We start from the raw sequence: 12,351 nt of genomic DNA, 5'->3' as shown, positions 1-12,351 counted from the left end.
ACAAACACAGATGTCTGAACCTTTTATGTCCGTTTTACCTGTCTGTGTGTAGACGCTACATTACCGCTCGCACACGTCAATAACATCTTCCAAGATTCTGTACATTTATCTCAGTAAGGAACAACCAATAAACCAGTTAACACCCAGCCATTATGTCGCTCATTCCCCAGTCCTTACACTGGTGACCCCGGAGTGACTCGAAGGACCCGGCCGACCCAAGATGACGACCCACGCGCCGATTGACCCTTCGCCGCCTCGCTGTTTCCCGCCGTTCCTGAGTTCTCAGTATTAGTCCGACCCTCCGAGATGACCCACTCCACCACCGGAGCCCTGGATACCTCCTCCAGGAAACCTGAAGCCGCCCCCGCACTCGTACTGGACGAGCTGACCAACGAAGGACCAGCCACGTCATCCTTCAGCCTGCTGCCGCCCCTCTCGAGCTGGCTACCAAGGATCAGCCGCCGTCATCCTTCAGCCCTCGAGCCGGCCACCGAAGGATCATCCGACGTCACCCTTCAACCAGCTCCCGTCCTCCTCGAGCTCCTGCTGGTCGGTGCCGCCCTTCAGCCTCCCCTACCCGCCCCTAGCCCAAGCCCTTCGAGCCAACTACAATTGTCGCCAAGACAATTTCCGCATCGATGCCTCGCTTGTGGGGAACATTATGAAGCCCGTCGCCCCGACGCCGTCTCTTCAAACAATCAGACGTTACACACGTCTTGGGGAGAGTACTTGTAAGAGCCCCGACGCTGTCTCTTCCAAACACGTGTGTGTTCGTGTGTTCGTCGATCGTCATCATCGGAGTCGACAGGACAAAACAGGAGCATCTCGTCTTCTTTCTCTACAGGAACGCGATTTCAACCATACAATATTTCCGTCTGTTTCTCCTTAAGCATTGTTGTCTTAATGTATGTACAATCACCACTACTTGCATTGCCATGCAAGCATTCTAATCATGTACTCATAATGTTCCAACGCAGATCTTCTGTATCAAAACTGTGTGTATGTTTCTGTTTGTGAAGACGCCAAAGGTCTCTCCATTTCACATTTATTATGCTATTGCATTGTATCCATTAATCTGTCTTGAATCTCATGCAATTGGCCATATGTAGAATTTCCTGACCCTTCCACTGATGTATGTTTCATCACCGTATGTTAATCATGTCTCTTGATATCGCCATCTGTTTGTCTGCCGACAAACACAGATATCTGAACCTTTATGTCCGTTTTACCTGTCTGTGTGTAGACGCTTTACATTACCGCTCGCACACGTCAATAACATCTTCCAAGATTCTGTACATTTATCTCAGTAAGGAACAACCAATAAACCAGTTAACACCCAGCCATTATGTCGCTCATTCCCCAGTCCTTACAGGTCCCTCTCTGGTTATGGAGTTTTCTATGTGTACACCATCTCAGAATAGTCTAGCATATTCATTGCAAATTTGTTACTGTTGATACACTCTTGACAACAAGGAACACCCTGCACTTTATATCTTTTTGACTTGTTCTTCCTTTTTGTGCAAAAGAGACTCACTGGCCTGGTAGGTACCTCTTCTAGGAGGCCACTCCAAACTAAAACTGTTCTTCAGTCTTGGATGGTGACATAGCCTCTGTGCCGGGTTCTTCCACTGTCTTAGATTGGAGTTCCCTCTCTTTGTGGTACATTCAAGCACACTATTCTGTTAGTTTCTTCTTTTTCTTGGCTTTCAAATGGTGCACAGGGCAGGCTTAGTAGAAGGGCCAAGGATGCTGGTGGTTTAGCAAGAGGTTGCCCTTTCCTTATCATTTTCTTTTTCTTTATCTTTACCCGTGAACTCTTCCAAAACCAACACTACTGTCCTTCCTATGGTGCCTGGCAAACCTGAAGATATATTTGTCCCTGCCTGGGTGTGCTGGCTCATCCCAGATAACCAGCTTCAATCCGGTGATAATTTTTGCCTTTTTATAGGCATAAACTTTTCAATATCAATTTTACATGTATATATCTTCCTCTTATCGTTTTTGTTAAGTTTGCAAATATTCCTTTTTGCTTGTTTTATATGTCGCTCTTCTTTCTGGCATCACGTAACTTAATTCTGCTCCAAAGAATCAACCAAGGAAATGTTTATTTTTTATAGTAATATCTGTGGTTTATATTAGAATACAAAGGACTTGGATATTGCTGCTGTTTATTTTGACGTACTCTTTTGTTCTGAAACTCTTGCGTCTGATTTGCGACATATTTCAGAACTATTTAAGAAGCTCATTTGACTCTGGTGTAATTCCATTCCAAGGACCTGTGGAATGGCTCCTTGTTTTGGAGAGGGTTATTTTTTCTACATCTCATGAGTGTGAATGTCATGAAACACAAATGATTAAAGTCTGGCCTGGAAAACTAATAAATCTTTATGCTTTTGCTACCTATAGGAACTCAGATTTGGATGACTATTTATGGCTGCTTGCTTACTAAAATAACAGCAGTTCAGGAAGCTGAATCCAAGGCTTGTTCCATTTTTGTTGATGGTTGCAATGGTCATCACACGGACTTCACGGAGGGACTGAGCTCAGTTACCGCCACTGACAGTCTTGGTGTTGCTGCTCTAGATTTCTCCATCATTTCTGAGTGTGAGAAGCTAATAAATGGACCTACACACCAATTTGGTAACCACCTTGACCATGTATTCATAGATGCTACTGGGATTGTATCTTGTAGAGTAGGTTCACTTGTGAATTCATCTGATCATTGTCTAATTAAGGTTATTGTGTTCCTGATGTTGGCTTTTCAAGAAAAGTATACTTGAAATCTCAGGCCAACTGGAGTGGTATTCACCATGATCTTATTGAGCCAGGTGGAGTGATGGTGATAGAAGTCCAAATATTACAGAGTTCTTTCATTGATCACCTTAAGACTTATCAAGAGGAGAATACCTTTTCAAATCACCTTAAACTTAAAGATAAGCCGTGGTTTAATGCTGCATGAATGCTGGCCTACCACGAAAAGCAAAAAGCTTATCAAGTATAGAGGAACTATCAACCTGACTTTTTGTGGCATAATTTAATTAAGCTTAGAAGTCAAGCTCGTGCTGTCTATGAGAGAGCTGAGAAAGCTTATAATGGGGTTGTGAAGGAGAACTTGCTCTACAGTGGTGATTGACCATGTAAGGTAGGCTACCTTTAAATTATTGCTCATTGGAGTTGATTCAAGTATTCCTACTCTTGTAGGGACTGATGGAACTGCTGTCTATTGCCATAAACAGAAGGCAGAACTTTTAGAAAAGAGTGTGTTGAGTCCCTGGTGTTTCCTTGGTCAAGCTTTTCAAAGCCTAAGTTGTGTCCAATTGCCTTCAGATCTAGAGGTCAAAACATTGCTTCTCGGACTTGACAGTTACAGTGGTATAGACCCTAATGCAGTGGTTTTCGACCGCGACCACTCATGAGCAACTCAGTATGACTGATGACCCCTTTAAAATTTTCGATTCAATAATATGTAGGGTTACCATATTTTCATTAACCAAAGACAGTACAAAGGAATCTGTATTCACTATGACGGGTCCCAAACCTATCTACATGATTTTATTTATTCCTCATTCCAAACCTGTTAGGCATTTTTTCCTCTGACGGGTCACAAGTTTATCAGAAAACACGATTTTTTGCTGTTCATTTCTGCTTCCAAATCTGTTAGGCCTTTTTGCTCTGACGGGCCCAAAGTTTATCTGCAAACACGATTTTTCGCTATTAATTTGCCGTATAAACACATTCCCACTGAACATTTGAACATTGTTGGGTGACTGACTGCTTGCCCTAAACATTCTGGGGCATTTTTCTGACTGACCGGGACATACAGGACACGGTCTCAAATCCAGGACGAGTCCCGGCCGCATATTCCCGAGATGTAGGCTATACTGGTATTGCACCAACCCCGGTTTTTTTTGCCCTGCCACTAGGTTAGGTTAGGTTAGGTTGGGTTAGGTTAGACTAGTCAAGATTCTGAAGTGTAATTTCGGTGTGAGAAACGTAATGAGTTTATTTTCAAGAAAATTCAATGGTTAGTTTTTAAGATATGGCATCCCACTTTTTTCAGGGAAAGGTCCCGGGCTGGTGCAATCTTTTAAAAAAGACTGCTGATTTCATTGCTCCTAAAATTAGTACTGTTTTCAGAGGATTAGTTGGATTTGTAAGTTTTCCTTCTGTTAGGAGGAACAGAAACATTGCTGCATTACCTAAGGGACTAAGCCCGTCCTCATGCCCCTCTGGTTTCAGTTACCTCTGTTTTATCTATGGTTCTTTGTAAGTTTGTTGAAGATTACAACTTGCTACCAGCATTAAAGTTTGGGTTTCGCAAAAGTCTTGGTACTTGTGATACACTCTTGTCAATATCTATCGTCTTGCAGAGTGCTCCTGATGAGGGCGAAGGGGCATGAATGGTGGTCAGTCTAGATTTTAGTGCAGTCTTTGACTGTGTGAATTCTGAAGTACTTATCTACAAGCTAAGATTATTGGGAGTTGGTGGGTCTTTTACTAACATTTTAAAAGAATTTTTAAATGTCAGAACCCAAAGGGTCTGTGTTGATGGCCAGTATAGCAGCTTTAGTAATGTCCTTTCAGGTGTTCCTCAAGGTAGTTACTTACACATATGACATGAGACAAGTTCTGGGGAGAAACTGATTGCATACGCTGATCATGCTACTCTTCTAGCTGTTGATCCTTCTCAGTGCGTCAGGTCTGTAGTTTGAGAATCCCTAAATAGAGATCTGGCATCAGTAGAGTAGGCTTTGGGGCATGAAGCTTAAAACCCTTCTAAAACTCAAAGTATGATAGTTAGTTGATCCAAAACACTTTTGCCTTTGCTTCCTGATTTACATTTAAATGGTATGGTTTTAAATGTAAGTGACTCTCTTAAGATTGTAGGTGTAATTTTTTATGAAAAGTTGACTTTCAAGAAGCATATTCATAATATTGCTTCCTTTGTTTCTCAAAAAGTTGGTATCTTGCGGAAATGTTTTAGAATGTTTCGGGATGAAGCTATTATATCTAAGTTTTTAAAATTTTCCTCTTCCTTATTTGGAGTACTGTTCTCCAGCGTAGTCCTCTGGTGCTAACCAAAGACTATGGTGCTAACTCTCACCCCTCAAATCTTGGATATGGTTATGTCATCATTGAAGTTTGTTTTTCCAGCTCTTAATGTTGACTTGCTCATTATGTTCGTTGCATAAAATGAACTAGAATGACAAACATCCTCTTCACTCTTCTTTACTTGACCTAACTGTTTTTGCTTGCAACATTAGGCAGGCTACTGCTGCAAAGAGTGTATAATTTTCTAGCATCAGGTTTAATACTACTCAGTTTGCTAGGAGTCTTGTCTTGGCTACAACTAAAATGTGGAATAGTGTACCTAGTGCAGTTCTGGTCTCAAAATATTCAAGAGAGGAACAAATTCTTTCAAGCTCTCTTCTGAGGTCTCATAAATTTCAGGGGTATCGGTTTTACTTTCTATTCCTTCATTTTTTTTATTTAATTGTCTTGTCCTATAATTCATCTCTTTCTGCAGACTGATTTCCCATTGGAGCCATTTTGGGTTTATAGTCTGTTGACTCTGTCTGCACATAAGGGTTTTCAGCTGAAGATTTAATGAAAGAAAAGTGCTGAATATTCCACCAAAGTGCATTTTGTTTGAATTTAGAACATTCTGAGAGATGACTTGATGCTCCTTGGCTCAATGAATTGGTTCTTTTCACAGCACTTCACTGGCAATTTGCAGTTTCTTTCAGTTTTCTTTCATTTGCCAGGGATAGCATATAATTAATATTAACTCCTAGGTTAGATTTTTCAGCAGCAACTACTTGAGCGTATGATATCTCAGAGGCAGGTACTCAAAACTTAGGAAGTGTGGGGGAGGTCTTTGAGAATTTGCAGAGCTGGAATGTTTCTGAGAGTTGGGGTCAGTCAGGGGGGGAAGTCGAAGGTGCAGAACCAGGGTTGGTTGTAGGCTCGAAGAGCTCCCATGTATCCATTTCTGTGTCAAGGAGGCTGTAGCTGTCTCAGCTTGAGTCACCAGACTCCATATCCTCCTCCTGGCAGGGTCTTGGGAACTAGGGAGTCTGAGGCAGGAGAAAGAGGATGATCTCTTTTGTGACACTGTCCCCTGGTAAAAGAGAGAGAAAAGACAAAAATCACAAGAGAAACAATTTTCCTTCAGTGGAATCAGTTCAAAATTTTGAGAGTCAGTTCACTTCACACCACATGGGTTGAACACATTGGAGAAATAGTGCTAAAAATGTTTGTCACTGGCTGGTATGGCACTATGAAGCACAACACAACAATAAAATAGCATAAGGCAAAGGGGGCAATTTTTTATTGGATGTCACAGCCAGGGGCTCTTCTGTTGGCTGTGAGTCTGGCTGAGCAGCAGAGGCACTGATTGGTTGGTGACGGGGGGGTTTTGTTTGCTGGGCTTACTGCTCAAGGAGGAGGGTGGCTGTTGCGTCATCTCAGGGGTGCACTTCATGGGTTGAAAGTAGGATGTCCTCTGGGTTACTATGAGCGTGGCTTTCTACCAGAGAATGATGAGGACCTCATTGTAGTGGAAGCGGCGATGGTCCATGTTGTCATTGAGGATTGTGGTGTTCTTCATGATCTGCTGGCACTGCGGGACTCTGCTGTGTTACCTCATGCACTGTTGGTATACATAGATGAACAGCGGTCCTCTTGAAGAGGTGAGTGTGGTCATACTAATGTGGGAATGGTGGCAGTCATTCTTGGGGTACAGTATTTGGTAGAGTAATTCTCTCTTCTTCATTGGATCACTGCTGATGGTGGGGTTGTTCTTCATGAAGTACTGGGCAGTCCTCCGATTCTTATAGTAGATTATAAAGTCGATCGTATTATCTACTTTAGAACAAGAGCTCGAATGATGTTTTTCTTGGCTGCCTCATCCTTCTTGTAGTTAGTATTCATACATCCCCAGTAAAAAAAATTCAGAGGTGGCACTCCAGGAAGGGTAGTGGGAGAGGGCAAGGCTGATGTAGGCACTATAACCGATGTTTTAAATTTATCAGAGCATTCTCTGTTGTGGTTGAGACAGAGCCTGATGTAGGTCAGTTTTCTGTGGACCTTCATCTGGAAGCCCCGGGGGTTGCTGGTAATACAGATGTCTAAGCAGGGGATGGTATTGTCAGTGGTTCTCTTGGTTGTGAAGCGGAAGACTGATTCTTCTTTGAATGTGCGACAAATTTTGTCTCCAGCTCTGGGTATGCTATTAAGTGGGCTAAGAAAATATACTACATGCTCAAACAAAAAAGGTGTCAGAATACAGAAAAGAGAACCAACATCAAAGGCTGAAGAAACGTAGACAAAGGTAAGACCTTAGATAAAGACGTAAACCAAAATTCAGGGATGCACATTATGAAATAAGAGAATTGCAGGGAAAATCATACAGGAATTTGGATAATACTTTAGCAATTTATGGTTAGGATGAAAACCACAATGAGCTTTCATAATCGTAAAATATTGTTTGAAATTAATTGAATAAAGAAATACAGAGTTGTGGAAGGGCCATTAATCAATTCTCATGTAGCACTGATAGGATCAACACAAGTCACGATTGTCTTTCTAGGAACCAGCCTTCTGGATGTGGTCAGAGAGACTTACAAGGATGCTGTATCTGTTTTTGACCAGCCCCATTTTCCTGGGAGTCCTAATCCCAATCCCGGGAACAGTTTCTATGGTGTTGGTTTAAATTTCAATGAATATGGTCGCCTGATGAGATTTGTGAGGATAGCATATAAAACAATAATCTCAAGAGTAATCTTCAATCATATTTCTTATGGAGAAGGGGTTACTGTCCCTTATTCCTGAGAAATATAACCCTTGAAAGCTAAATAGCTTTTTAACATTATAATAATAATATGCTTAAAAATCTGTTAAGGAAATCTTTTTGTTAACTACAATTATCAGAAGGTTATTGTTCTTTGTATGCAACTATTTTCAATATCATAAAGGTGAGAACTATGAGACACGGGTTGGGAGATGAGTGGAGAGATTTTTGGAAGATAAAGCACAGCAAGATATGACTGGCAGAATTACACAGAAGCTCCTTGTGTCACTGACTGTTGAATGCAATGATGATAATGATGATGATGATTATTGGCCTTATGCCTCATCTCTTACAGATATAGAAATTTTCTTAAATGAGGTGTTAGACCTGCCTATTACTCTTGATGACGTAATGAATGAAACAAAAAAATAAAATGTAATAAAGTTAGTGAGCCAAATGGTGTACCACCTGGCATATTCAAAGTCCTACCTGTTCATCGGATTATTTATATTAGCGCGCTATTCAATAATTTTAAGCAGCATTTTCTTACCATGCGTAGAACATCCATTTAGGGCCGTAGCCAAACTAGGGACCCATTCACACTAGCGGATCTAGAGGGTGGGGGTGGGGTGTTGACCTATATGCAAAATAATAATATTGAAGATTTAGATAATAATAATATAAATGAGAAATGTAAATATATATATATATATATATTATATATATATATATAGTATATATATATATATATATATATATATATATATATATATATATATATATATATATATATATATATATATATATATATATATTAGTGCGCCCACATGATTTTTTCTGGATTCACTAGAGTCAATCCAAAAATAACGCTGAACCAAATTAGTCATGTTCAGTAATGAACGTAATTCATTGCAGAAGATTGCTAGTAGTTTTTAAGACACCTTGAGAGTTACGTAATTCTCGATCTTTTTAGCTGCCACAGTGCTGCAGTTTTATGAATAACTGCTACATTAAAATTATTATGAATATTCAATTGACCTACCGAGCGTTTCCGTAACTTATAATCATAGTTGCAAGAGTTTAATTCCTCTAACAGAAGTATTGATAAACGTAAATGAATGCCATTAAATTTACGCAACGTTATAAAAACAAAAATACCATTTATGACGCAATTATGAATGAGAACATTGTAATTCAAAGAAATGATTCAAACATGCAAATTTGTTCTCTCAGCTTTCTGTTGAGAACATCATAATCAGGAGACGTCAACTGTTTGATTTGGTGAAACGACTCCAGGAACAGAAAGTGTCATTTGATCAAAGTACTTTTATACTAGTTCCATTTTGCTGAAACTTGTTTCAGCTCCTGCAACTGTCCAGGGGCATCATTTCAGATGGTTTGGCCAGCAAGCGAGCCTAATCAGCTGAGTTTTTTTTTTTTTTTGAGCTATTTTATGTGTTTTGAAGCCACAGAGCAAGGTATTTCAGCAAAATTATATACTCCCACTACTATATGTTTTATATCATCATCACTGGTAGCTAGTAGACAGACAAAGATCAAGAAACATAATAATTTCTGAGAAATTTCATATATTTATGATTGCAAATTTAAAAAGAAAACATGCTGTTACTTCTTGGGGCTTGGGGGTGAGGGGACCAAGTTGAGGCTTTTGGGGGGGGGGAACTTAGGTTTTTGGGGGGGCCAAGTTGAGTCTTGAGTGGGGGCAGTTACCCCCATGCCCCCAACAAATGAAGCCCCTGCAACTGTCACAGTGGTCGACTTGACTCTTAGAACAATCCCAAGACCGGTGTATTTATCCTGAAGAACGCTTCAACAGATAGATATCAGAAAATTTCTCGCAGTGAAGAGACTATTTTTCTGATTATTCATGACCATTACAAAACGATTCATTTTTTTTTTTTTCCAGTTTTCAGACTTCGATAGCACTCATCGTTTGTTCATCCTTTCTACTCTGGGTACTGAATCCTTTGGTAGAGAAGCCCAAACGAACGATGCTATTCTTACTGCTGACTGACTCGTGAATTACCGAACGATGATCATACCCTCAAAAATAAGAAAGAATCGATTCATAAACTTTGCTTCCTCTGATGTAAAGTATCTATAAATAAATGCTGTCGCCTCTTCAGCTGAATTTTTCTTAAGGAAAACTGCCGGTATAGCCTATATAAGACCTCAGATAATTTCGAGGCGTTGATGATGGCTTATTACACTAAGGTATTCCCCACCCCGCAAAAAAAAAAAAAATAAAAAAAAATAAAAAATAATAGAGCTGGGCTCATTGCTATATCCAGAGCTTTCGCCTTTGCATCTATTGACCAAAGTTTGTTAACTTGATATAAAAAACCGTGTCATACCATACACATACTGCCGGTACAAATAGCCGTGACGAGCATTGCACCAACATGCATAGCTGTTATGCAGAAAATTTCCTGTGTAAATTTATTGGAATAACTTCAGTTCGTGCCTCTCATCTAGGATCTGATAACCCTGTGGCAGTTAGAGACACGGAGTCTTCAAAAACTGCGCAACACACACAAATGCTCCTCATATATACATTCAGAAAACCGAATCATCATTCACCTGTTCATAGGATATTTTGATTTAGCCATGCTCTGATTCCCGGATATTTGATTCTGTCATTTTCGTCAGCTCATTTTTTTTTCTAAACCAAGATGATGGTTCAGAATGCATTGCTTATCATTCGTTTAGAGTATGATGAATTAATGTATGAGCAATCTAACATACAAAGTCTGGATGTTATTTTTTGAATCACAATCACATGTGTGCTTGAAAGATGTGCACAGTATTCCGAACGTTGTTGATAGTTTTAATATCTAACTCAGTTTGTTACGATTTATAGATCCTAAGAATTTTCCTAAGGACTGATGGGCCTTTCCAAGCTGTGGAACAATTTTGCTATTTTCCCGATATGTAAAATATGGGCATGCACGTACTGCATTAGTCAGTAATTGCATCAATATGTTGTGTTTTTCAAGTAACGAAAGCTACAAAACTATCCTCCCGATCGAATTAATGTTTTATTCTAGCGTCGACAATATCTTTTACATATAGTTTCGTTGTTTTGCCATGACGTAATACAGATCGTATTATACTTCTTTTTGAAATAAATTTCAGTCTCACGACTCCTAAAAGCAAATGTAATCGTAAGTTTTGGCACCAATATTTCCCCTGGGCCACTGTAAAATGAACATTCTGTCAGTAAGAAAGTTATGCTTTTGCATCTGTTTAAAAGATTTTCGGAACATGAAAAACACTGGATCAAAATTGATGTTGACCTGCTTCCAATCCAAACCGCGGTCAGCGAAGGATACGAAAAAGTGAAAAGGCAGATAAGAATGGGGTGGGGTCAACTGAACGGCCGGTGTTGATATGCAGCCCAAGTTCGCTCACTCACGGCGAGCTTCCCGACCCATACGGAACGGAACGGCTCAGTGTCCGGCGGGATGTGATCTGGTGAGGACGTGTGGCGTTCCGTCTTCCGCCACTTGGTTGAATTGTGGTTGCACTATTTTAACAAAAAAGGTTCTAGTGTGAGTTCATTGTGATTCCTATACGCATGCTTCATTTGACCCCTTTCTATTATGAAGCCTGTGACGTTACAAGAAAGGCGGGTGCAAAGATGCGCGAAGGATATATTTTTCAAAAAGGAATAAATAATTTTGCGAAGCTCAGCTCTTGTTATAGGTGCCAGATCCATTATTACTAGGACCTGCTTTTTTGTTTAGCTGGCAACTTTTTTTTCGGTAAAGGTATGTCATCAAGTTATTTTTATTTTTGTCTCACTAATTACTTTCTAATTCATGTACTTTTTCCTTGATAGTGCCTATATTTTCTAGAATAGTTTTCCGTAACATCTTTACCACCCAAGCATGTATTTGAAGTAATTTGATGGTGAATAGGAATAAGTTTGATGGATAAAAGTCTACCAGTAAAACAGTTGCCTGTAGCTGATGTAGCTTTGTAATTATGTGAAAAATAGGGAAATGTACGAAGTCCTTTTTCTTAGGTTCATGATAGTAGCTTTGCGGCATTCAAGTTGAATCATCTGGCGCGTTTTTCCCCCACAAGTAAGACATCACTCCGCGGTGAGCGTTTGGGGAAAATTTCGGTTGACAGTTTTCACTGTCATTGACGAACGAGTTAATTTAAAAAAAAGGTTAACCATCGGATGGTGTCATAGTATGCTTGATGGCCCCATGATTGCCGTTTAGTAGTCATGGTTTTAAAAAATTACCTTTCTGAAGCTTTGTCTTCACGTTGTAACTCGGCCCTTGCGTGGGACAACACTCGTTGCTTCATCCGTCAATCATTTTCGAGAGCTAGCATATGGCGGCACCTGTCCCAACTCATCTGCTTCACCTAAACACCTGCGCACACCAAATAAGGTTATTGTACAATGCCATTTTTTCTATGGATTTGACACACATACATAAGACCGGGTCTATGTCATGCCAAATTGTAGTGTCTGTCGACGGTCCTTTATTTTATCTTTTCATCGGCCATCGGATATATTTCTA

General features: G+C 40.1%; 1 protein-coding gene across 3 annotated transcripts in view; it reads left to right on the top strand.

The window, feature by feature from the left end:
• The first annotated feature begins 11,210 nt into the window (after window positions 1-11,210).
• The window catches only part of LOC136840242 (kelch-like protein 17), a 214,330-nt gene continuing 213,189 nt past the window's right edge, over window positions 11,211-12,351 (top strand). For 2 of the 3 annotated variants that reach the window (XR_010853562.1, XM_067106851.1), the window contains exon 1: window positions 11,211-11,583. The gene's annotated coding sequence lies outside the window, so the exon portion shown is untranslated. The remainder of the gene's footprint in view (window positions 11,584-12,351) is intronic. The other variant, XR_010853563.1, reaches the window with a different exon arrangement.

This window comes from Macrobrachium rosenbergii, chromosome 7 (assembly GCF_040412425.1).
Source record: "Macrobrachium rosenbergii isolate ZJJX-2024 chromosome 7, ASM4041242v1, whole genome shotgun sequence".
NCBI classification, from domain to species: domain Eukaryota; kingdom Metazoa; phylum Arthropoda; class Malacostraca; order Decapoda; family Palaemonidae; genus Macrobrachium; species Macrobrachium rosenbergii.
This window is presented reverse-complemented; position numbering and strand designations above follow the sequence as displayed.